This window comes from Lathyrus oleraceus, chromosome 5, assembly GCF_024323335.1.
Source record: "Lathyrus oleraceus cultivar Zhongwan6 chromosome 5, CAAS_Psat_ZW6_1.0, whole genome shotgun sequence".
In the NCBI taxonomy this organism is placed as follows: domain Eukaryota; kingdom Viridiplantae; phylum Streptophyta; class Magnoliopsida; order Fabales; family Fabaceae; genus Lathyrus; species Lathyrus oleraceus.
Window position 1 is genome coordinate 253,305,020 of NC_066583.1, and position 25,520 is coordinate 253,330,539.

Here is a 25,520-nt window from a genome sequence, read left to right on the forward strand (position 1 = left end):
GTGAATGTTCACTTTGTTTAAAAACAAATTATAAAAAATTTGATCGTTTAAAACAATGATATTTTCTAAATCAAAACATGCAAAACATTTGTTGAATAGAAACAGATAAGAGTGCCAATAATTGGATAAAAGGCTCAAATTTATTGGATAGAATAGTAGTCTGCGAATGGCGAGACTCCGTAGATCTTTACAAATTTGAAATTGGTGATATATATTGGAAAAGGGCTACGTTGAACATAATGACCATTTCTCCACCAATTCTGAATCTGATGTATTTGAAGCTTTGGCTGATAATGAGCAAGGATTGACGGATGACAGTTGTAGAACAAAGTCTTGTCAGGATGCAGTTACTTGCCAAATCCCTAATTTTTGCCTAGATTGCCCCAGGATGAGGTACTCAATCTAGCGGGATACCTATATTCATTTTTCATGTCTCTAACTTTTGCCTGGATCGCCCTTTCGGGTTTTCAATCCACCGAGACGCTCATTTTTGCCTAAGCCGCCCTTTCGGGTTTTCAACTTAGCGAGCTATTCAGTTTTTATTTTTTTAGGTGAAGTATTTCTTGACTGCATCTGAATTCACAGGACGAGTGAAATCCTCCCCATCCATAGTTGTAAGTATCAAAGCACCGCCTGAAAAGGCTCTCTTAACAACATATGGACCTTCATAGTTTGGAGTCCACTTTCCCCTAGAATCGGGCGCGAAAGACAAGACTTTCTTGAGCACAAGGTCACCTTCTCGGAACACACGAGGCTTGACCTTCTTATCAAAAGCTTTCTTCATCCTCTGTTGATATAACTGACCATGGCACATGGCAGTCAATCTCTTTTCTTCTATCAAGTTCAGCTGGTCATAACGACTCTAAACCCATTCAGCATCAGTCAACTTGGCCTCCATCAAGACTCTCATTGATGGGATCTCCACCTCTACTGGGAGCACAGCCTCCATGCCATAAATAAGAGAGAAAGGGGTTGCCCCTGTTGAAGTGCGGACAGATGTACGATAGCCATGCAAAGCGAATGGCAACATCTCATGCCAATCTTTGTACGTAACAACCATCTTCTAGATAATTTTCTTGATATTCTTGTTAGCAGCTTCAACAGCCCCATTCATCTTGGGTCTGTACGGAGAAGAATTATGATGTGCAATCTTGAATTCACTACACAGCTCTTTCATCATCTTGTTATTCAAGTTAGATCCATTATCAGTAATGATCTTATCTGGCACACCATATTGACATATGAGTTGATTCTTGATAAACTTCACGACCACCTGCCTGGTCACATTTGCATACGACGTCGCTTCAACCCACTTGGTGAAGTAATCAATTGCTACGAGAATAAATCTGTGTCCATTGGACGCTTTCGGCTCTATCATGCCAATCATGTCAATTCCCCACATGGAGGAAGGCCATGGTAATGAGATCACATTCAAAAGTGTCGGGGGAATATGAATCTTATCAGCATAAATCTGACACTTGTGGCATTTCTTCACAAATTTGCAGCAGTCAGACTCCATTGTCAGCCAATAGTAGCCTGCTCTCAACATCTTTCTATCCATGGCATGTCCATTGGAATGAGTACCAAATGAACCCTCATGGACCTCAGTCATCAACAGGTCTGCTTCGTGTCTATCCACGCATCTGAGCAGAACCATGTCAAAATTTCTTTTGTAAAGCACTTCGCCATTGAGGTAGAAACTGCCTGACAATCTCCTCAAAGTCTTCCTATCTTTTACAGATGCCCCAGGCGGGTAAATCTGGCTCTAAAGGAAACATTTGATATCATAATACCACGGCATACTCCTTCTTCCCTAATTCGTCTTGCTGACCAAGGACACAACCCATCGAGTCTTCAAGAACAGTCAGATACATGATCAAAGGTATTCCCTCTACAAGCGGAGATAGAATCGGAGGCTCAGACAGATATTCTTTAATACTGTCGAAAGCTTTCTGGAAATCCTCGGTCCAATCATGGGACTGATCTTTCCGGAGGAGCTTGAATATAGGCGCACATGTGGCAGTCATGTGGGATATGAATCTGGAGATATAATTCAAGCGGCCAAGAAAACCTCGGACTTGCTTCTCAGTTTTGGGCGCGGGCATCTCTTGTATTGCTTTGACCTTTGCAGGATCAACCTCAATACCTCTTTCACTAACAATGAAGCCCAATAACTTTCCAGAAAGGACTCCAAATGTACACTTGTTGGGATTCAGACGAAGCTTATATTTCCTCAAATGCTGGAAAAGCTTCAACAAATGCTCTACATGTTCAACTTCCGTTCTTGACTTAGCAATCATATCGTCAACATATACCTCAATCTCCTTGTGCATCATATCATGAAACAAGGTGGTCATATCTCGTTGATACGTGGCTCCGGCGTTCTTCAAACCGAAGGGCATCACTCGATAACAGAATGTTCCCCAAGGTGTGATGAATGTTGTCTTCTCCATATCCTCGGGTGCCATCTTAATCTGATTATATCTGGAAAATCCGTCCATAAACGAGAAGACATTGAATTTAGCTGTATTGTCTACCAACATATCAATATGTGGGAGAGGGAAATCATCTTTTGGACTAACTTTATTCAAGTCTCTGTAGTCCACACACATCCGGACTTTTCCATCTTTCTTAGGCACGGGCACAATATTGGCCACCCATTGAGGATATATAGAAGTCACCAGGAACCCCGCATCAATTTTCTTCTGAACTTCCTCTTTGATCTTCACTGCCATATCAGGGTGAGTTCTTCTGAGCTTCTGCTTTACAGGCATGCACTCAGGCTTTAGAGGTAGGAAATGTTGCACAATATCAGTATCTAGACCAGGCATGTCTTCATACGACCAAGCAAAGACGTCGACATATTCTCATAGCAACTTAACCAACCCCTTCTTAACAGATTCTTCCAGAAGTGCCCCAATCTTTACCTCTCACACACAATCTTCAGACCCCAAGTTGACTGTTTCCAGATTCTCAAGATGCGGCTGAATGATCTTCTCTTCATGCTCAAGTAGCCGGGTGATCTCATCAGGAATCTCTTCAACATCATCTTCCTCTGCCTCAAATACAGGGAATTCAAAATTGGGAGATGGTGTTGGGTCATTATGTTCAATGGGTTTAGAAATCAACTTGCATAATAATTTTGGATATGAAAAGATTTAGAATTCAAACAAGGCAAATCATTATGCAGATGAAAAGATTGATTTTATTCCATTTTGAGGTTTTATGTGATCACCAATTTCATGCAAAAACAAAAAGGGAAAATAAATGGGAAAAACAAACATTTAGAATGAATTTATTGAATGAAAATATCATTGTATTTATGTTGCCAACAATGTTATCACTCCTCCTTTTGGCATGTGAGAAGGGTTTTTAAACAAAGTGATTATTACGTTGACTTGTGGACAATTGTTGGAATATCCACAGCGACCCAATTGTTGCAGACCCCTCCAGGGAAGATGAAAATGCCAGAATCCTCTGCATCTTCTTCTAAAACGGCAACAACCTCCTCATCTAGACCAGTGTGGATGAAACCTCCACTCTTGAATAACCCTTGCTTGTTGAAAGTATCAGAAGAAAAACCTATGCCAGCCCGGGACTCGTTGTCTTCTAACTCAATCATTTTTCCTAAACCAGTGGTGGCACCACGCTCAATGGCCAGCTTTGCATCTTTGTAGGAAGCAAATGAAGGAGTTCTCTTCTCAATAGGCTCAGCAATAGATAAAGCTTGGAAAGGAGTTCCAACTTCAACCTCAGCATCTATATAAGAGAAGGAAGACAAATGGCTAACCAGGAGTTCCCTTTCTCCCCCTACCACCACCAGCTTCTTGTTTTTCACGAATTTCAATTTCTGGTGTAAGGTGGACGTCACGGCGCCTGCCTCGTGAATCCATGGTCTGCCTAAGAGACAACTATACGATGGGTGAATGTCCATAACCTGGAAGGTAATCTGGAAATCACTTGGTCCGATCTTGATTGGGAGATCAACTTCCCCAATCACAGTTTTGCGAGACCCATCGAAAGCCTTCACAACTACTCCACTCTGCCTCATGGGAGGCCCTTGATATGATAGCTTTGAGAGAGTGGACTTTGGCAATACGTTCAATGATGACCCGGTGTCCACCAGCACATTGGACATGGCGTCGTCTTTGCAATTCATAGATATGTGTAAAGCCAAGTTGTGGTCTCTTCCCTCCTCAGGGAGATCAGAGTCACAAAAGCTCAGGTTGTTGCAAGCAGTAATGTTTGCAACAATGATATCGAATTGCTCCAAAGTGACATCGTGATCCACATATGCCACATCCAACACCTTCTACAGAGCCTCTCGGTGTGGTTCTGAATTTAAGAGTAAGGATAACACAGATATTTTGGATGGCGTTTGTAGAAGTTGGTCTACAACATTGTACTCGCTTTTCTTGATGAGTCTCAGCATCTCATCACAGTCTTCTTTCACATTGCCACTCGGGCCAACAGAAGTAGGAGTTTTCAGTACGGAGGAGGGCTTAACAGCAAGTGCCAGATTCGGAGAATTCACAGCGTTCCTGATCGGACGTTCAACAAAATCAGCATTAATTTGAGGCTTCGGCGGTGCTGAAAATACACGGCCACTACGGGTCAAACCGCTAACATCGGCAATATTCACAACAGAAGAAGAGGGCAAGGGCACCTCTTTCCCATTCTCTACTTCTACGGCGTTGTAGCGACAGGGAACTGCCTTTTCAGAAGAGTAAGGCACGGGACCAGCAGGCTTAATGATCAGAGCGGGAGAAGCCTTCTACTTGCTACCATTGTACTTGATGATAACAGGCTCGGGTATCCGGAACACTGGGGAAATCACGTTGACCTCAGGCTCATTTTCATCAACATTCCTATTTTGAAGGATCTCAATGACTCCTTCGTCCAGCATTTCCTGAACATCCTTGCGCACCTGGCAACAACCCAATCGATTAATATAGCAGACTCGGCATCTATCATGGTCATGCTCATAATAATTGTAGTCACACAACAAACGATGCATCTGGACCAGAGACTGTTGAATATGACTGACATATTTGACCTTGTATTTTCCAGGGCAACCCAGGACCATGTTGACAGATTTCCCATGTTCGGGCAATGGGTTCTTCTTCATATTAGGGCCTACGTCCTCAAAACATAGAATACCACACCTCACAAGGTCTTGAACCTTGGTCTTCAAAGGGTAACAATTCTCCACGTCGTGGCCGGGAGCACCAGAATGGTAAACACAATGTAACTCAGGCTTACACCACCACTGGGGGTTAGCAGGTATAGCCGGTGGGTCTCTCGGAGTAATCAGCTTCCTTTCTATCAAAGAGGGATATAACTTTGCGTACGTCATAGGAATAGGATCGAAGGTGACCCTTTTCCTCTCGTAACTCGTGTTTGTTTGATTACTGTTTCGAGGCTGGTAGGCCTGCTGCTGCGGTCGGTGCTGTTGTTGCTGATATTGCGGATGTGGTTGTTGATTGTTACTATGTTGCTGATACTATTGATTGTCTCTGAAAACAGGTGCTATATGAGCCACCTGGTGCAGGTTACTGGCGGGACGCACAATCTTCCTCCTTACAGAGGGTCTTCTTGGTTTCTCATGGGAGATCACAGCATGTGCCTCTCCATCTTTCTTCTTTGCAAACGCCCCATAACGTTTGGCAGAAGAGCCTTCTTCTCTGGTTAACTGTCCTTCACGGACCCCTTCTTCTAGACGCATCCCCATATTCACCATCTCGGTGAAGTCAGAAGGAGCGCTAGCAATCATCCGCTCATAATAAAAAGAACTTAAAGTCTTCAAAAAGATCTTAGTCATCTCTTTCTCCTCTAGCGAAGGCACGATCTGTGTTGCCACCTCTGGGCGTACTCCTTAAATGTTTCTTTATCCTTCTGGGACATGGCTCTCAATTGATCTCTATCGGGAGCCATATCCATGTTGTACTTGTACTGCTTGACGAAGGCTTCGCCGAGATCATTGAAGGATCGGATGTTTGCGCTGTCTAAACCCATGTACCAATGCAAAGCGGCACCGGACAGACTGTCCTGAAAGTAGTGGATGAGTAGTTGGTCATTATCGGTTTGAGTCGACATCTTCCTGGCATACCTGACCAAGTGGCTGAGAGGACAAGTATTTCCTTTGTACTTTTCAAAATCAGGGACTTTGAATTTCACAGGGATCTTCACATTTGGAACCAAGCAGAGTTCGGCAGCAGACTTGCCGAAAAGATCCTTCCCTCTGAGAGTTTTCAATTCCTTGCGAAGCTCAAGAAATTGATCGTTCATAGCATCCATCTTCTCATAAACATCTGGACCCTCAGACGGCTCAGAATGATAGATGGTGTCGTCTACCCTGGGCAAAGTATGCACGACAGGAGGAGGAACGGCAAGGACCGGGCTAGATGCCGGCAGAGAAGCAAAGGTAGGAACAGGACCCTCAGGCATGAAATTGGGAGGCATCCCCCACGGGAACCCGGTTGGCATGGCTGTTGGAACAAAGTGTGCACTGGCAGCGGGCACAGTAGAGGAGACAATCTCGGAGATAACTGTCCTCTGGGGAGGAGTTGAAGGTGTCGGAGAAGACTGGCTCTGGGCAGCCATGAGTGACTCCATTAGGGCAGTCAATCTGGCCACTTCCTCTTTCAGCTCGCGGTTCTCTTGCTCTAAGTGATCCATCAGTCTTGAAATGTTGGCTCTAGTGTAGTACCGGTGAGTCAGCTTGTCTTCAAAATAAATGAAGGACACAGAGTTAGACCACAGGGCAAGGGACCGGAAACAAAACCTGCTTATGCATATGATGCATGCAATGTTTGTGCATATGATTTGTTTTTTTTTTTATTTCAAAGGAACTTTAGAGTTTTATTTGCAAATTCGGGAAATATTAAGCATTTTATCACATATGGAAATATCTCATCAAATAATATCAGGGAAAAGAAGTGCAACATCATCAATCATATACAAGAGAAAAGGAAAATAATTGTCTTATGGATCCATAGAAACAATCATCTAAAGCTCGGGACACAGGAAGATAAGATGTGCGAAGCCTCTTCACCTCCCTCTCGTAGGCTGCCTCCATATCGGCCTTCTCTTTGGCGAGTCGATCATACCTCCTCTTCCAGAACTTAGAAGACTGAGGAAGTAGAGAAGTCCATACATCATCAGGGTCATCAATAACCTGATGCTCAAGAAACTCAATCAACGCATCCTTCTCCTTAATCTGCTGAAGCAACTCTTCACGTTCACGGATCCAGGCACGTGAGCGGTCTTCGTCTCTCAACTCCTCTACTCCTTGATTAGGGAGGGTTGAAGGCCCAACCATATTCATAGGTGTAGGTCTCGGATACTCGTAAGGCATGAGATACTCAGACGCCCTCTTCCTAACCCAAACAGTGTAAGGCTCCAAAGCAATGCAATTCTTAGAACCCAACTCTTTCCTTCCTTTCCTATGAATCTTGCGCCAAGCGCGGACCATCCTAGCTTTCAAGCCTTGGGGATCTTTACCATCCTGAAAGAATACACCCTCTAACAGAATGTTATTGGGTTTATCCTTTAAGGGGAACTCAAGCTGCCGACGTGCCAAAACAGGATTATAGTTAATCCCACCACATGTACCAAGAAAAGGTACATTGGAGAATTCGTCACAAGATTCAATAATCTGCACACCATCATACACATGGTTATACCAAGAGATATCATCATTAGTGAGAGACATAAGTCTCATGGACCACCGTAGACATTCCTTGTTCTCCTTGAAAGCGACCGTTTGAGGTAAGTGAGAAATAAACCACTTATACAACAGAGGCAAACAACACACAATAGCGCCACCATCCTTTGCATTCCTCATATGCAAAGAGAAGTAGGTATCGCCCAACAGAGTCAGAATGGGATTAAGAGTAGAGAAGATCCTAATAGCGTTCACATCCACAAACTTGTCGATGTTGGGGAATAATACTAGCCCATAGATGAGAAGTACAAATATGGCCTCAAAGGCGTCCTCACTCATGGCCTTCCCATACATAGTAGCTTGAGCAATGAGGAACTCAGAAGGGAGACCTTGAATTCCTCCTTTGGTAGTCATATGAGCACCAACCAGAGATTCATCTATGTGTAACATATCAGCTATCTCTTGAGAGGTAGGAATACTCTCCAAGCCACTGAACGGCAACTGGTCTAGAATAGGTATACCCACAAGGTAAGCATACTCCTCAAGGGTAGGCAAAAGCTGGAAATCCAGAAACGTGAAGCAACGGTACAAGGGATCATAAAACTGCACCAATACACTCACTAATCCTTCATCCACCTGAGTAGTCAGAAGAGGAAGAAGCTTCCCAAAACGAGCCTTGAAACCCAAAGGATCTAATACATAGGATGTCAGATTCCTTAACTCTTTCAAATCTGGTTGCCTGAAACTGTACTTCTTTGTATTCCTTCTTTGTCTTTCCATGTCTGAAAATTTTGCAAATAAACCCTTTGAGTTCCTTGAAAATTTTCTTATTTATTTTGATGATATGAATGCAAATGGGTGCATGAATGCAACAATCACACTCAAGGATCAAGCAAAGCACACCAAACAAAGGTCATGGGATGGATCATGTTATCCTTAATATCAACCATCCATTTTGGTGGATTATGGTTTACACTTTATCAACACCCAAGTTCCATTGATATTAAGGATTCATGAACGGATCAACCATGAATCAAAGGTTTGTTGCAAGTCACGAGCATGGAGTTTAGGTTAAGAACCACCCCAAAGGGAATGTACTATGGTTTAGACCTGCCAAACATGTTCTACAAGAGGTTCCCATAGTCATCATCCCATCTTTCGGATATTATCGGAGAAACGACTACTCGTATTCCAACTATATTCTCAAGAGAGACTCTTATGAGTGTAGTATCGTGTAACAATCGTATCAAATCTTACACTTGAACGACCTTCGCACTACATCCTAAGAATAGGCCAAGATGGGCTTGGTATACTAAAGTCCTTGGCTTCTAAGGTCTATATTGGAAAGAGTAATGTCTAACCACAACTTACTTGTGTGACATTATTGATCCCAACATAACCTCCACCAAGTGAATCGACTTGCAAGTCAACTTGCTAAGGAATAACTCCACGCAAGTCGACAAGACTATGCCATTCTCCTATCCTAAGTGCACTCGAGTCCGGGTATAGAACTCATCTCACAAAGATCACCAAGCATACAAGGAATTAATATTCAAACAATTCAATCATTACATACAATACAGTAATCCCAAATTGCACAAAAATATGTCACAAAAAAAATATACAATACAATACAACAAATATGAAAAGTAGGCAAAACCCACTAGGATGTTTCGATCCCCAGCAGAGTCGCCATTTTTCTGTAGCGGGGTATTCGTTACCATTAGAGATATTGACTAAATCCAAGGTAAATCATACAAGTCGAGTCGCCACCTCACTTCTATTTATCCAAAGGAATGGTTAGAAAGCGAACAAAAACCTAAAAGTTTTATCGAATCAAGAACTAGTAAAAATGTTAGAGATCTGGGTAAGGGTGTTGGTTATGCAATGGGAAGGTGTTAGGCACCCAAAGCATCCTAGGTACTCCTAGGGAGCCCTTTTCACATTTGTTGCAAAGGTTGTTGTTTTTTATTTGAAAATTTATTTGTGCAAACATGATTGAAGGGATGAGAAAAACGTGTATGTTTATCTAATGTACTACTTACTAAAAGAAGGATCAAAAGAAAATAACTCGCACGGACGTCGCATCCACTGCATACGTATCTCATATGAATCTGAGAATCAGAGTCTTCGTAGCTCGGCTACCTATGGGTTAAAGAGGAGTGTGCTCGGTAAGACATCGCATCTTATGCCTACGTATCTCCTCTAGAATGAGAATCAGAGCAAGCCGTAGTTCGGCTACCTATGGGGTAAGGGTTGTGTTTTGGGGTGAACGACGTTACTACGCAATCTACCGGATGCTCGACCTTTGGAGACTTACTCACCTATAGTAGAAGGAGATAACGTGTTCTTAGGAGAAGAAAAATCAATGAGTTTGGGGTGTTTAGGGATGCTCATGCAAAAAGGCGGTCCTAGATGAAGGAACCGCGCTACCTTAAATGACATGTCACGAGAGGCTATACGAAACCTAAGAAATCGGTAACATGCGGGAAAAGTAAAGGGATTGAGAGATCTACCGTACGGATAAAGATCCGAAGTAACAGCAATTAAAGAGATAAGAAACCCAGAGATCTCTCAAGCTAGCACCATCAAAGAAAGTGAGTCAGTACAGGTAATCGGAATAAACCTCCAGGTGGTATCCCACAAATAAAGTGGAACACCAGACAAGCCATCTCTGCAAGAGTCATATGAGCCCTCACAAAACAAAACTCAACAAACAGGTTAGAGAAACAAGATAGGGTAATCAGGAGTTGCCCCCAAATCAAAATGTAACCACATGAATCATGCCATTAAAATTCACAAAAGCTCACAAAAAGCAACCAAGGGTAGGAGGCCTAAACCTCTTTTTAAACACATGCATCAAAAGGGTATCAAATTCACCCATAATACCTCATACATTCAGAGCATTCAAATTAAAAGCATAAAGTAATGGGAATAAGGCAAACCTGACTGGAGAGATCGAATGAAATTGAATTGCCCGGTTGGGTTTGCAAAGCAATCTGAGGGTTTATATGAGAGGGAATTGGTTCTTTGCCGATGAGTTCCCTTCAGTCTCTGGAGGTTGCTCTGAACTCTGTTAGCTCTTCTGTCACTATCTTTTTCCTTGCCAGGGTAATAGGAATAGAATCCTTTTGTTTCACTGAAACTCTGAATTTATGACCTGATTTTTGTGGACCTGTCGGCTCAAATGAGAGAGGCCCAAGTCCAAAAATTTCTGTTATATTTTATTTATTTATTTATTTATTTATTTTCATTTTTCGTTTTTTTTTAAACACGTGGGCTTAGCCTAGCGAGCATGACAGTTCAAGAAATTCCTCTGAGCGTAGGTGATTCTGGTGGCTTTTCTTGGGACTCGCTAGGCGACCCATTCTGCTCGCCTAGCGAGCATGACAGCTCATGAACAAACTTTTGCTCCTTCAAGATTAATGTTTTGACTGACAAATAAACCCCATTTGAACCTGTTGGAAGTATCTCAAGCTATTCCCTTGTGTTGACTGATCATCTAAATAGAACCCACAAAGTGTCTTGGATGATACTCAAGCTTCAAACAAAAGATGTTAGTGACATATTTTTGTGCTTTTGGTTAGTAAACAAAAGTAAGAGAAACAATGATGTATAATTCAAGCATGCTTGGTGATCTCAAACCAATCACAAGGAGTCCCACCCAAAGGCAAAGGGTGCAAATGTAGGTATGAAAAATGGTAGCACTATGTGGAGATACGTGTCCACAAAAGCAAAGAAATCAAAAGCCACTGATAATTCATATGAATTTATCCGACGGTAGTGGATTGTTTTCATCCGGATTTTATCCGAAGTATCCGTTGTGGATAGTTTTTGCTGTATTGACATATTCCCCAATACATGCATCTTCGAGTCAGCTCGAGTCTTTCCATTGGATCTTTTCCCTTTGGAATTCTGTTCCCCACGCTTTGAGTCGTGACCTGCTCGCGCATTTTTATCCCTTTTCTATCCCCAGGAGAGGCCCTAAGGGTCTTGGTCCCATGGAGTGAATTGCTCATATGGATTATCAGTGGCTTCTGATTTCTTTGCTTTTGTGGACACGTATCTCCACAGAGTGCTACCATTTTTCATACCTACATTTGCATCATGAGGTCTCTTAGGGACCAAAATTCGTCTCTTTGTTTTTATTTAAGCCCATTCTACCCCGTCGAGACGAAGATTTTAACCTTCACTTCTCCGGCTAGAATGACCTTAAATAGGAGCATCTGTAAGACCCCAATTTTGACCCTAAGATCCCTCATGGCATCATAACATTGCATTTGCATTGCCTCAAAGATCTTTAGCATCTTAGTTCCCTTTGCCTTTGGGTGGGACTCCTTGTGATTGGTTTGAGATCACCAAGCATGCTTGAATTATACATCATTGTTTCTCTTACTTTTGTTTACTAACCAAAAGCACAAAAATGTGTCACTAACATCTTTTGTTTGAAGCTTGAGTATCATCCAAGACACTTTGTGGGTTCTATTTAGATGATCAGTCAACACAAGGGAATGGCTTGAGATACTTCCAACAGGTTCAAATGGGGTCTATTCATCAGTCAAAACGTTAATCTTGAAGGAGCAAAAGCTTGTTCATGAGCTGTCATGCTCGCTAGGCGAGCAGAATGGGTCGCTTAGCGAGTCCCAAGAAAAGCCACCAGAATCACCTACGCTCAGAGGAATTTCTTGAACTGTCATGCTCGCTAGGCGAAGCCCACGTGTTAAAAAAAATAAATAAACGAAAAACGAAAAAAATAAATAAAATATAACAAAAAAAATTGGACTTGGGCCTCTCTCATTTGAGCCCACAGGTCCACAAAAATCAGGTTATAAATTCAGAGTTTCAGTGAAACAAAAGGGAATTCTATTCCTATTACCCTGGAAGGGAAAAAGATAGTGAGAGAAGAGCTAACAGAGTTCAGAGCAACCTCCAGAGACAGAAGGGAACTTATTGGCAAAGAATAAATTCCCTCTCATATAAACCCTCAGATTGCTTTGCAAACCCAACCGGGCAATTCAATTTCATTCGATCTCTCCAGTCAGGTTTGCCTTATTCCCATTACTTTATGCTTTTAATTTGAATGCTCTGAATGTATGAGGTATTATGGGTGAATTTGATACCCTTTTGATGCATGTGTTTGACAAGAGGTTTAGGCCTCCTACCCTTGGTTGCTTTTTGTGAGCTTTTGTGAATTTTAATGGCATGATTCATGTGGTTACATTTTGATTTGGGGGCAACTCCTGATTACCCTATCTTGTTTCTCTAACCTGTTTGTTGAGTTTTGTTTTGTGAGGGCTCATATGACTCTTGCAGAGATGGCTTGTCTGGTGTTCCACTTTATTTGTGGGATACCACCTGGAGGTTTATTCCGATTACCTGTACTGACTCACTTTCTTTGATGGTGCTAGCTTAAGAGATCTCTGGGTTTCTTATCTCTTTAATTGCTGTTACTTCGGATCTTTATCCGTACGGTAGATCTCTCAATCCCTTTACTTTTCCCGCATGTTACCGATTTCTTAGGTTTCGTATAGCCTCTCGTGGCATGTCATTTAAGGTAGCGCGGTTCCTTCATCTAGGACCGCCTTTTTGCATGAGCATCCCTAAACACCCCAAACTCATTGATTTTTCTTCTCCTAATAACATGTTATCTCCTTCTACTACAGGCGAGTAAGTCTCCAAAGGTCGAGCATCTGGTAGATTCCGTAGTAACGTCGTTCACCCCAAAACACAACCCTTACCCCATAGGTGGTCGAACTACGTTTTGCTCTGATTTTCATCCCAGATGAGATACATAGGCATAAGACGCGATGTCTTAGCGAGCACACTCCTCTTTAACCCATAGGTAGCCGAGCTACGAAGACTCTGATTCTCAGATTCAGATGAGATACGTATGCAGTGGATGCGACGTCCGTGCGAGTCATTTTCTTTTGACCCTTCTTTTAGTAAGTAGTACATTAGATAAACATACACGCTTTTCTCATCCCTTCAATCATGTTTGCACAAATAAATTTTCAAAAAAAAACAACAACCTTTGCAACAAATGTGAAAAGGGCTCCCTAAGAGTACCTATGATGCTTTGGGTGCCTAATACCTTCCCATTGCATAACCAACCCCGTTACCCAGATCTCTTAAATTTTTTCTAGTTTTTGATTCGATAAAACTTTTAGGTTTTTGTTCGCTTTCTAACCATTCTTTTGGATAAATAGAAGTGCGGTGGCGACTCGACTTTGTATGATTTACCTTGGATTTAGTCAATATCTCTAATGGTAACGAATACCCCGCTACAGAAAAATGGCGACTCTGCTGCGGACGAAACATCCTAGTGGGTTTTGCCTACTTTTCATATTTGTTGTATTGTATTGTATATTTTTTTGTGACATATTTTTGTGCAATTTGGGATTACTGTATTGTATGTAATGATTGAATTGTTTGAATATTAATTCCTTGTATGCTTGGTGATCTTTGTGAGATGAGTTCTATACCCAGACTCGAGTGCACTTAGGATAGGAGAATGGCATAGTCTTGTCGACTTGTGTGGAGTTATTCCTTAGCAAGTTGACTTGCAAGTCCATTCACTTGGTGGAGGTTATGTTGGGATCAATAATGTCACACAAGTAAGTTGTGGTTAGACATTACTCTTTCCAATATAGACCTTAGAAGCCAAGGACCTTAGTTTACCAAACCCATCTTGGCCTATGCTTAGGATGTAGTGCGAAGGTCGTTCAAGTGTAAGATTTGATACGATTGTTACGCGATACTACACTCATAAGAGTCTCTCTTGAGAATATTTTCGGAATACGACTAGTCGTTTCTCCAATAATATCCGAAAGATGGGATGATGACTATGGGAACCTCTTGTAGAACATGTTTGGCAGGTTTAAACCCTAGTACACTCCTTTTTGGGTGGTTCTTAACCTAACTCCATGCTCGTGACTTACAACAAACCCTTGATTCATGGTTGATCCGTTCATGAATCCTTAATATCAATGGAACTTGGGTGTTGATAAGGTGTAAACCATAATCCACCAAAATGGATGATTGATATTAAGGATAACATGATCCATCCCACGACCTTTGTTTGGTGTGCTTTGCTTGATCCTTGAGTGTGATTGTTGCATTCATGCATTCATGCACCCATTTGCATCCATATCATCAATAAATAAGAAAATTTTCAAGGAACTTAAGGGGTTTATTTGCAAAATTTTCAGACATGGAAAGACAAAGAAGGAATACAAAGAAGTACAGCTTCAGGCAACCAGATTTGAAAGAGTTAAGGAATATGACATCCTATGTATTAGATCCCTTGGGTTTCAAGGCTCGTTCTGGGAAGCTTCTTCCTCTTCTGACTACTCAGGTGGATGAAGGATTGGTGAGTGTATTGGTGCAGTTTTATGATCCCTTGTACCGTTGCTTCACGTTTTCGGATTTCCATCTTTTGCCTACCCTTGAGGAGTATGCTTACCTTGTGGGTATACCTATTCTAGACCAGTTTCCGTTCAGTGGCTTGGAGAGTATTCCTACTTCTCAAGAGATAGCTGACATGTTACATATAGATGAATCTCTGGTTGGTGCTCATATGACTACCAAAGGAGGAATTCAAGGTCTCCCTTCTGAGTTCCTCATTGCTCAAGCTACTATGTATGGAAAGGCCATGAGTGAGGATGCCTTTGAAGCCATATTTGTACTTCTCATCTATGGATTGGTATTGTTCCCCAACATCGACAAGTTTGTGGATGTGAACGCTATTAGGATCTTCTCTACTCTTAATCCCGTTCCGACTCTGTTGGGCGATACCTACTTCTCTTTGCATATGAGGAATTCAAAGGGTGGTGGCGCCATTGTGTGTTGTTTGCCTCTGTTGTATAAGTGGTTTATTTCTCACTTACCTCAGATGGTCGCTTTCAAGGAGAACAAGGAATGTCTACGGTGGTCCACGAGACTTATGTCTCTCACTAATGATGATATCTCTTGGTATAACCATGTTTATGATGGTGTGCAGATTATTGACTCTTGTGGCGAATTCTCCAATGTACCTCTTATTGGTACATGTGGTGGGATTAACTACAATCCTGTTTTGGCACGTCGGCAGCTTAGGTTCCCCTTAAAGGATAAACCCAATAACATTCTATTAGAGGGTGTATTCTTTCAGGATGGTAAAGATCCCCAAGGCTTGAAATCTAGGATGGTCCGGGCTTGGCGCAAGATTCATAGGAAAGGAAGGAAAGAGTTAGGTCCTAAGAATTGCATCGCTTTGGAGCCTTACACTGTTTGGGTTAGGAAGAGGGTGTCTGAGTATCTCATGCCTTACGAGTATCCGAGACCTAAACCTATGATTATGGTTGGGCCTTCAACCCTCCCTAATCAAGGAGTAGAGGAATTGCGAGACGAAGACCGTTCACGTGCCTGGATCCGTGAACGTGAAGAGTTGCTTCAGCAGATTAAGGAGAAGGATGCGTTGATTGAGTTTCTTGAGCATCAGGTTATTGATGACCCTGATGATGTATGGACTTCTCTACTTCCTCAGTCTTCTAAGTTCTGGAAGAGGAGGTATGATCGACTCGCCAAAGAGAAGGCCGATATGGAGGCAGCCTACGAGAGGGAGGTGAAGAGGCTTCGCGCATCTTATCTTCCTGTGTCTCGAGCTTTAGATGATTGTTTCTAGGGATCCATAAGACGATTATTTTCCTTTTCTCTTGTATATGATTGATGACGTTGCACTTCTTTTCCCTAATATTATTTGATGAGATATTTCCATATGTGATAAAATGCTTAATATTTCCAGAATTTGCAAATAAAACTCTAAAGTTCCTTTGAAATAAAAAACAAATCATATGCACAAACATTGCATGCATCATATGCATAAGCAGGTTCTATTTCTGGTCCCTTGCACTGTGGTCTAACTCTGTGTCCTTCATTTATTTTGAAGACAAGCTGATTCACCGGTACTACACTAAAGCCAACATTTCAAGATTGGCATAGGTTTTTCTTCTGGTACTTTCAACAAGCAAGGGTTATTCAAGAGTGGAGGTTTCATCCACACTGGTCTAGATGAGGAGGTTGTTGCCGTTAGAAGAAGATACAAAGGATTCTGGCAATTTCATCATCCCTGGAGGGGTCTGCAACAATTGGGTCGCTGTGGATATTCCAACAGTTGTCCATAAGTCAACGTAATGATCACTTTGTTTAAAAACCCTTCTCCCATGCCAAAAGGAGGAGTGATAACATTGTTGGCAACATAATACAATGATATTTTCATTCAATAAATTCATGTTAAATGTTTGTTTTTCCAATTATTTTCCCTTTTTGCTTTTTGCATGAAATTGGTGATCACATAAAACCCTAAAAATAAGAATAAAATCAATCTTTTCATCTGCATAATGATTTGCTTTGTTTGAATTCTAAAATCTCTTTCATATCCAAAATCATTATGCAGGTTGATTTCTAAACCTATTGAACATAATGACCCAACACCATCTCCCAATTTTGAATTCCCTGTATTTGAGGCAGAGGAAGATGATGTTGAAGAGATTCCTGATGAGATCACCCGTCTACTTGAGCATGAAGAGAAGATCATTCAGCCGTATCTTGGGAATCTGGAAACAGTCAACTTGGGGTCTGAAGATTGTGTGCGAGAGGTAAAGATTTGGGCACTTTTGGAAGAATCTGTTAAGAAGGGGTTGATTAAGTTGTTACGAGAATATGTTGACGTCTTTGCTTGGTCATATGAAGACATGCCTGGTCTAGATACTGATATTGTGCAACATTTCCTACCTTTAAAGCCTGAGTGCGTGCCTGTGAAGCAGAAACTCAGAAGAACTCATCCTGATAAGGCAGTGAAGATCAAAGAGGAAGTTCATAAGCAAATTGATGTGGGGTTCCTGGTGACTTCTATATATCCTCAATGGGTGGCCAATATTGTGCCCGTGCCTAAGAAAGATGGAAAAGTCCGGATGTGTGTGGACTATAGAGACTTGAATAAAGCTAGTCCGAAAGATGATTTCCCTCTACCACATATTGATATGTTGGTAGACAATACAGCTAAATTCAATGTCTTCTCGTTTATGGACGGATTTTCCGGATATAATCAGATTAAGATGGCACCCGAGGATATGGAGAAGACAACATTCATCACACCTTGAGGAACATTCTGTTATCGAGTGATGCCCTTCGGTTTGAAAAACGCCGGAGCCACGTATCAACGAGCTATGACCACCTTGTTTCATGATATGATGAACAAGGAGATTGAGGTATATGTTGATGATATGATTGCTAAGTCAAGAACGGAAGTTGAACATGTAGAGCATTTGTTGAAGCTTTTCCAGCGTTTGAGGAAATATAAGCTTCGTCTGAATCCCAACAAGTGTACATTTGGAGTCCGTTCTGGAAAGTTATTGGGCTTCATTGTTAGTGAAAGAGGTATTGAGGTTGATCCTGCAAAGGTCAAAGCAATACAAGAGATGCCTGCGCCCAAAACTGAGAAGCAAGTCCGAGGTTTTCTTGGCCGCTTGAATTATATCTCCAGATTCATATCCCACATGACTGCCACATGTGAGCCTATATTCAAGCTCCTCCGGAAAGATCAGTCCCATGATTGGACCGAGGATTGCCAGAAAGCTTTCGACAGTATTAAAGAATATTTGTCTGAGCCTCCGATCCTGTCTCCGCCCGTGGAAGGAAGACCCTTGATTATGTATCTGACTGTTCTTGAAGACTCGATGGGTTGTGTCCTTGGTCAGCAAGACGAATCAGGGAAGAAGGAGTATGATATTTACTACCTGAGTAAGAAGTTCACTGATTGTGAGTCTCGATACTCAATGCTTGAAAAGACATGATGTGCTTTGGCTTGGGCTGCTAAGCGCTTACGCCAGTATATGATAAATCATACGACTTGGTTGATATCCAGAATGGATCCAATCAAGTACATCTTCGAGAAGCCTGCTTTAACAGGGAGAATTGCTCGTTGGCAGATGTTGTTATCTGAGTATGATATTGAGTATCGAGTTCAGAAGGCTATTAAAGGTAGTATCTTGCCTGACCATTTGGCACATCAGCCTATTGAAGATTATCAGTCAGTTCAGTATGACTTCCCGGATGAGGAAATTCTGTATTTGAAGGTGAAAGATTGTGATGAGCCTACACTTGATGAAGGGCCAGAGCCTGGTTCCAGATGGAGTATGGTGTTTGATGGCGATGTAAATCAGTATGGAAATGGTATTGGGGCCGTGATTATTACTCCTCAGGGCGCGCATATTCCTTTTACAGCAAGGCTAACTTTCAAATGCACGAATAATATGGCTGAGTATGAGGCCTGTATTATGGGATTGGAGGAATGTATTGATCTAAGGATCAAGCATCTTGATGTATATGGTGATTCAGCCCTCGTTGTTAATCAGATTAAGGGTGAATGGGAAACGAATCAGCCTGGCCTCATTCCATACAGAGATTATGCGAGGAGGATTTCAACGTTCTTTACTGAGGTTGACTTCCATCATATTTCTCGAGATGAGAATCGGATGGCAGATGCTCTTGCTACGGTTGCTTCAATGATTGTGGTTAAATTGTGGAATGAAGTCCCCAATATCACCATGATGCGCTTGGACAGACCAGCTCATGTATTTGCAGTAGAAGAAGTAAAAGATGATAAGTCGTGGTATTATGATATCAAGTGTTTCCTTCAGAGCCAGATTTACCTGCCTGGGGCATCTGTAAAAGATAGGAAGACTTTGAGGAGATTGTCAGGCAGTTTCTACCTCAATGGCGAAGTGCTTTACAAAAGAAATTGTGACATGGTTCTGCTCAGATGCGTGGATAGACACGAAGCAGACCTGTTGATGACTGAGGTCCATGAGGGTTCATTTGGTACTCATTCCAATATACATGCCATGGCTAGAAAGATGTTGAGAGCAGGCTACTATTGGCTGACAATGGAGTCTAACTGCTGCAAATTTGTGAAGAAATGCCACAAGTGTCAGATTTATGCTGATAAGATTCATATTCCCCCGACACTTTTGAATATGATCTCATCATCATGGCCTTCCTCCATGTGGGGAATTGACATGATTGGCATGATAGAGCCTAAAGCGTCCAATGAACACAGATTTATTCTCGTAGCAATTGATTACTTCACCAAGTGGGTTGAAGCGGCGTCGTATGCAAATGTGACCAGGCAGGTGGTCGTGAAGTTTATCAAGAATCAACTCATATGCCGATATGGTATGCCAGATAAGATCATTACTGATAATGGATCTAACTTGAATAACAAGATGATGAAAGAGCTGTGTAGTGAATTCAAGATTGCACATCATAATTCTTCTCCGTACAGACCCAAGATGAATGGGGTTGTTGAAGCTGCTAACAAGAATATCAAGAAAATTATCCAGAAGATGGTTGTTACGTACAAAGATTGGCATGAGATGTTGCCATTCGCTTTGCATGGCTATCGTACATCTGTCCGCACTTGAACAGGGGCAACCCCTTTCTCTCTTGTTTATGGCATGGAGGCGGTACTCCCAGTAGAGGTGGAGATCCCATCAATGAGAGTCTTGATGGAGGCCAAGTTGACTGATGCTGAATGGGTTCAGAGTCGTTATGACCAGCTGAACTTGATAGAAGAAAAGAGATTGACTGCCATGTGCCATAGTCAGTTATATCAGCAGAGGATGAAGAAAGCTTTTGATAAGAAGGTCAAGCCTCGTGTGTTCCGAGAAGGTGACCTTGTGCTCAAGAAAGTTTTGTCTTTCGCGTCCGATTCCAGTGGCAAGTGGACTCCGAACTATTAGGGTCCGTATGTTGTTAAGAGAGCCTTTTCAGACGGTGCTTTGATACTTACAACTATGGATGGGGAGGATTTCACTCGTCCTGTGAATTCAGATGCAGTCAAGAAATACTTCGCCTAAAAAAATAAAAACTAAATAGCTCGCTAAGTTGAAAACCCGAAAGGGCGGCTTAGGCAAAAATGAGCATCTCGGTGGATTGAAAACCCGAAAGGGCTATCCAGGCAAAAGTTAGATTAAGTAACTGCATCCTGACAAGACTTTGTTCTACAACTGTCGTCCGTCAGAGATCCTTGCTCATTATCAGCCAAAGCTTCAAATACATCGGATTCAGAATTGGTGGAGAAATGGTCATTATGTTCAATGTAGCCCTTTTCCAATATATATCACCAATTTCAAATTTGTAAAGATCTATGGAGTCTTGCCATTCGCAGACTACCATTCTATCAAATAAATTTGAGCCTTTTATCCAATTACTGGCACTCTTATCTGTTTCTATTCAACAAATGTTTTGCATGTTTTGATTGAGAAAATATCATTGTTTTAAACAATCAAATTTTTCATAATTTGTTTTTAAACAAAGTGAACATTCACAATGACGAAAGGATACTTAGGAGATCCTCAGTGCTCTCCCAAGGGTGGTACGATCCCCAACAGGGTAAGATTTTTGTCCATATTCCTGGCATGACTGTATCTCCTCCCTCCGGAACCTTTTGTGGTTTATCCTACCAAGTGGAGTGCTTGTTGAGAGTCACCTCTCTTCCCTTCAGCAGAATAGCAACCTTTCTTCCTCAGCAGATTGGAAATCTTTGGGCAAGAGCGGTATTTGGTGGTTGATCCCGATAAATCCTTTATCTCCTCGGATAGATTCCCCAGTAGAGTTGTTGGTATGGTGGACCTTGTCTGTGATAACTCTCGTCCCCAGCTGGAATGATTGATGATTCATCCCTTGCAGAGTTCTTTGCTTCCTGGTATCTCTGATCCCCAGCAGATTGGATACTCTCCGGTGAACTTGGCTTTCTCTCTTGAGATGTAGTACCGGGTGGTTGATTCCTGGACCTGGTTGTGTTAGATATGTCTGTCTGTCAGCATACATCATACATAAACCACGCATATTCATGCATAATTATAACATTCAGATATTCATGTTGCATTCTTTGCCATATATCGTTGTTTGCTGTCTCCTGCTATTTGGTGATATACTTCCCCGAGCAGATGTGTGTGTCTGATCTCTCCATATAGAGTCACTTCCATAGGCAGAAAGCGTCTATCCTTTCTTCCATATTCCCCACCGGGTTATATCCTCGTGGATGTTGATTGTTTTTGTTCCTTCCCAACACATATACTGGGATGGTTTTCCCCATTGAGTTATATCCTCACCGGGACAAGTCTTGATTTGGTGTGCCTGTCTAGTTTGATCCTAGATCGGTCTCTTGAGACTCTTTTCCTGTTTCCCCGTGGTAAATGAATAATTGCTCAATAATTAGTAATTATTATCCCCGACGGAGTTTGTGTTTCTCTACCCTCATACCGGTAGTTGTAAACCCTATTTCTTCCCTTTTTGCAGAGTAATTATTTTTGCTCATCTTTAATTGGTGACAGTTATCTTCATCCAATATTCGGTGATGATATCCCCTCATCTGCTTGGATAATTGCCCTGATTACGCAATTTATCCCCAGCAGGTCATCTCTCGTCTACCTTGTTGTTGTTGGTAACGATTGTTTCTCCCCTGAATTGGTCATCATTATATACCTAGTTTCGGTATCCCGATGCCTTTTCTTTTCGGTCGATTTATCCTTGATTAACCCAGTAACCAGTTGTGGATAATCGTCCATGCAAGTATATTATCTACGTTCTGACGGTAATAGATAGTATATCTCATGCACTCTCGGGTCTGAAGCCTTTTGTTCTTCCCCAGTTGAGTAAGATTCGTATCCCCTTTGTGGAGTCGAATATCCATCCTGTAATCGAGTTTGCTTTTAGCCCTCTTTTGGATGATGAGTGTTTTGGGAATATTCCCCAATTCACACCTTGGTTGGTCACCAATTATATGCCCAGTAACCGGTATCCCTGGTGTTCCTTCCTCTCTGCTCCCTATTATGACTTTTTGTCCCCTGTGGAGTCAGAATCCCTGAGTTGAAGTATACCTTTTAGGTTTTCCTCAGACATTTTGAAGTTTTGATATCTCTCACCCTTATACCGGTCTTGGATATTCATCTCTTCCTGAGCATGTTGTATCTCTCACCCTCATACCTGGCGTTCAGATCACATGTCTCCTTGAGCTTATTACCCAGTAACCAGTAATACCTCATCTCGCTGCTTTCCCAGGAGTGTCCTTGTGGACATCCCCAACGAAGTCCCTTAGTGGATTGTTTTCATCCGGATTTTATCCGAAGTATCCGCTGTGGATAGTTTTTTGCTGTATTGGCATATTCCCCAAAACATGCATCTTCGAGTCAGCTCGAGTCTTTCCATTGGATCTTTTCCCTTTGGAATTCTGTTCCCCACGCTTTGAGTCGTGACCTGCTCGCGCATTTTTATCCCTTTTCTATCCCCAGGAGAGTCCCCAGGGTCTTGGTCCCATGGAGTGAATTGCTCATATGGATTATCAGTGCCTTCTGATTTCTTTGCTTTTGTGGACACATATCTCCACAGAGTGCTACCATTTTTCATACCTACATTTGCATCATGAGGTCTCTTAGGGACCAAAATTCGTCTCTTTGTTATTATTTAAGCCCATTCTGTTAGACGGTGTGGCTAGTGATCGAGAGGGGGGTGAATAGATCACCTCTTTGAAATTTAACGGATTTAAAGTTTTATCAGAGTTTTTAAAATTGGCGGAAAAATTTAGTCCCGAATCGACTTCCGTCTATTCTGAACCGCTACTAGAAAACCGGACACACGAGCTTAATGCTGGATTTGAATAAGAATGACAGAAACAATCCACACCAGAATTTTAGCTAATTGAATGCACTTATCATTAAAGTCTATTTCCAATGAATAAAACCTAGCTAACAATTTTGTCAAACAGTTGGTGTGTATGTGATCAATGATGAACAACAGTAGTGTTTAATTGAAATTGTTTTCTTGCCACTGCTGTCTTGCAAAAGGAACAATCACAACACACACTAACTGAAATTGCGAAAACTGTTTTAAACGTAAAAAGGAGTAAGGTAAGAATACGATACGCAGAGATTTGGTAAGGAAGTTCCCCACGTCGTCCTCGCGTGTGGGTACGTCTCCCTCTCAATTTCAAATGAAATTGAGAACTTTGATTATCAATTATTGCCGAATCCGTTGATACAAGGTTATGATACAAAGATAGAATTCTAAATTCCAAGAACTTCTTCTTGTATGAACCTTCACTTGATCTGAGCACGATCAAGAATTTCCTGCACGAAATTGCAAACAATTCACCGGTTCCACGACCTGCTTGCGAAATCCCCCGATCTCCAAACGCAACGCTGCGGCTGAATCTGTTCTGCAAACGTGACTCCCAAACCCTCAAGAACACTCCAGTTCTTGAAGGATAAACCAGTAGGTTTTTCCTAGAAACCCCCTTCAATCTTCAACTCAGCTAGATCCTCGATCGTTCCGCTGAAAACCACAGCTAGATCCTTGATCGTACCACTGAACGTTATCTCGATAATCCTTTAATCCAAAGAACAAGAATTATTATGTGTTGATGTTCTTGAAGAAAAGTGATTGAGAAGATGAAGAAGATGAAGTCTCTTTCGGGTTTCTATGTGCTCTCAAACAATTGCTCCAACACTGCTTTTGATCTTGTGTTCAATTGTTTTCCCTCTAAGAATTCGTATCTTTCACTGCTGTCATAACATGTCTTATATATGCAGCAACAACAGAAACTGTTAGAGAGCAAAAACAGCTTTATGCATTGATACATGAGAGTATGCATCGATGCATACTGTAAGATAAGTGAATTTTTGGTGAAATTGATTAATCATGTATCGATGCATAATTCGTATGTATTGATGCATGTGATTTTTCCACTAGCATGTATCGATGCCTAATGCGTATGCATTGATACACAGGTTGTTTCAATTGGTCATGTATCGATGCAGGGATCGTATGGATCGATGCATAAAGCCTTTTGCCTTTCATGTATTGATGCATGACTCGTATGCATCGATGCATACTGAACAAAAGGAGTTTTGTGATATACCACATGCAGTATGTATCGATGCATAGGCTTATGTGTTGATGCATACTGACACAAAATGGATTTTATGTGTTATTTTAAGAGATGTGTCAATGTAGGTCTTTATGTAAAGTTATGCAGCAATAAAATGGGATAAAACCACAATAAAAACACAAATGTATCATGTAATGTAATGCACAGCTAACGTATGGATGATGATCACACAATTTGCTATCATTCAAAATTAATTCAAAGTAAAGAATTTTCTCACAAACTCCCCCTTTTTGATGATGGCAAATTCTTGGCAAGATGTGTGATACTCCCCCTGAGTTTGTGCATATCTGCATTTTCTCCCCCTTTGTCAACATCAAAAAGAGGAAGGAACAGGGTAAACAAGGTAGCATGTTGCAGCAGGGCATGGCAGAAATTGATAAAAAGCTATCATTCACAAAGTAAAGAATCATTCACAAAGAATGACGAATAAGGGCAATAACCATAGAGATAAACATAAAGTGAAAAGCATTTAAGTATTCAAACGAGTTTAAGAATTACATAAGCTAAACCATATATTGTGCAACAAAATTAGAAACTTGCGCAGTATGAGATGAAATGCAGTGATATGAAATGATGGTGGGTTAATTTGAATTGTTGCCACCACAAGACTCTTCATCATCTCTGGTAGGATCTCTGTAGCTTGGTGGAGGCGGAGGAGGAGGCATTGTGTCTGGATTTTGGCCCATGAAGGAGTATTGCCTAAATCGGTTCTGAACTTCAATGCTTCTAAAGCTGTCCATGATACCAGGATTTTCACGGCAGTCGTCCATAAAGCCAGACATTTCGTTGTAGAAAACTTGATGCCATTTAACCAAGTCTTGGTGCCAAGCGTGTTGATTCTGATACATCCGTGTATGCTCATCATGC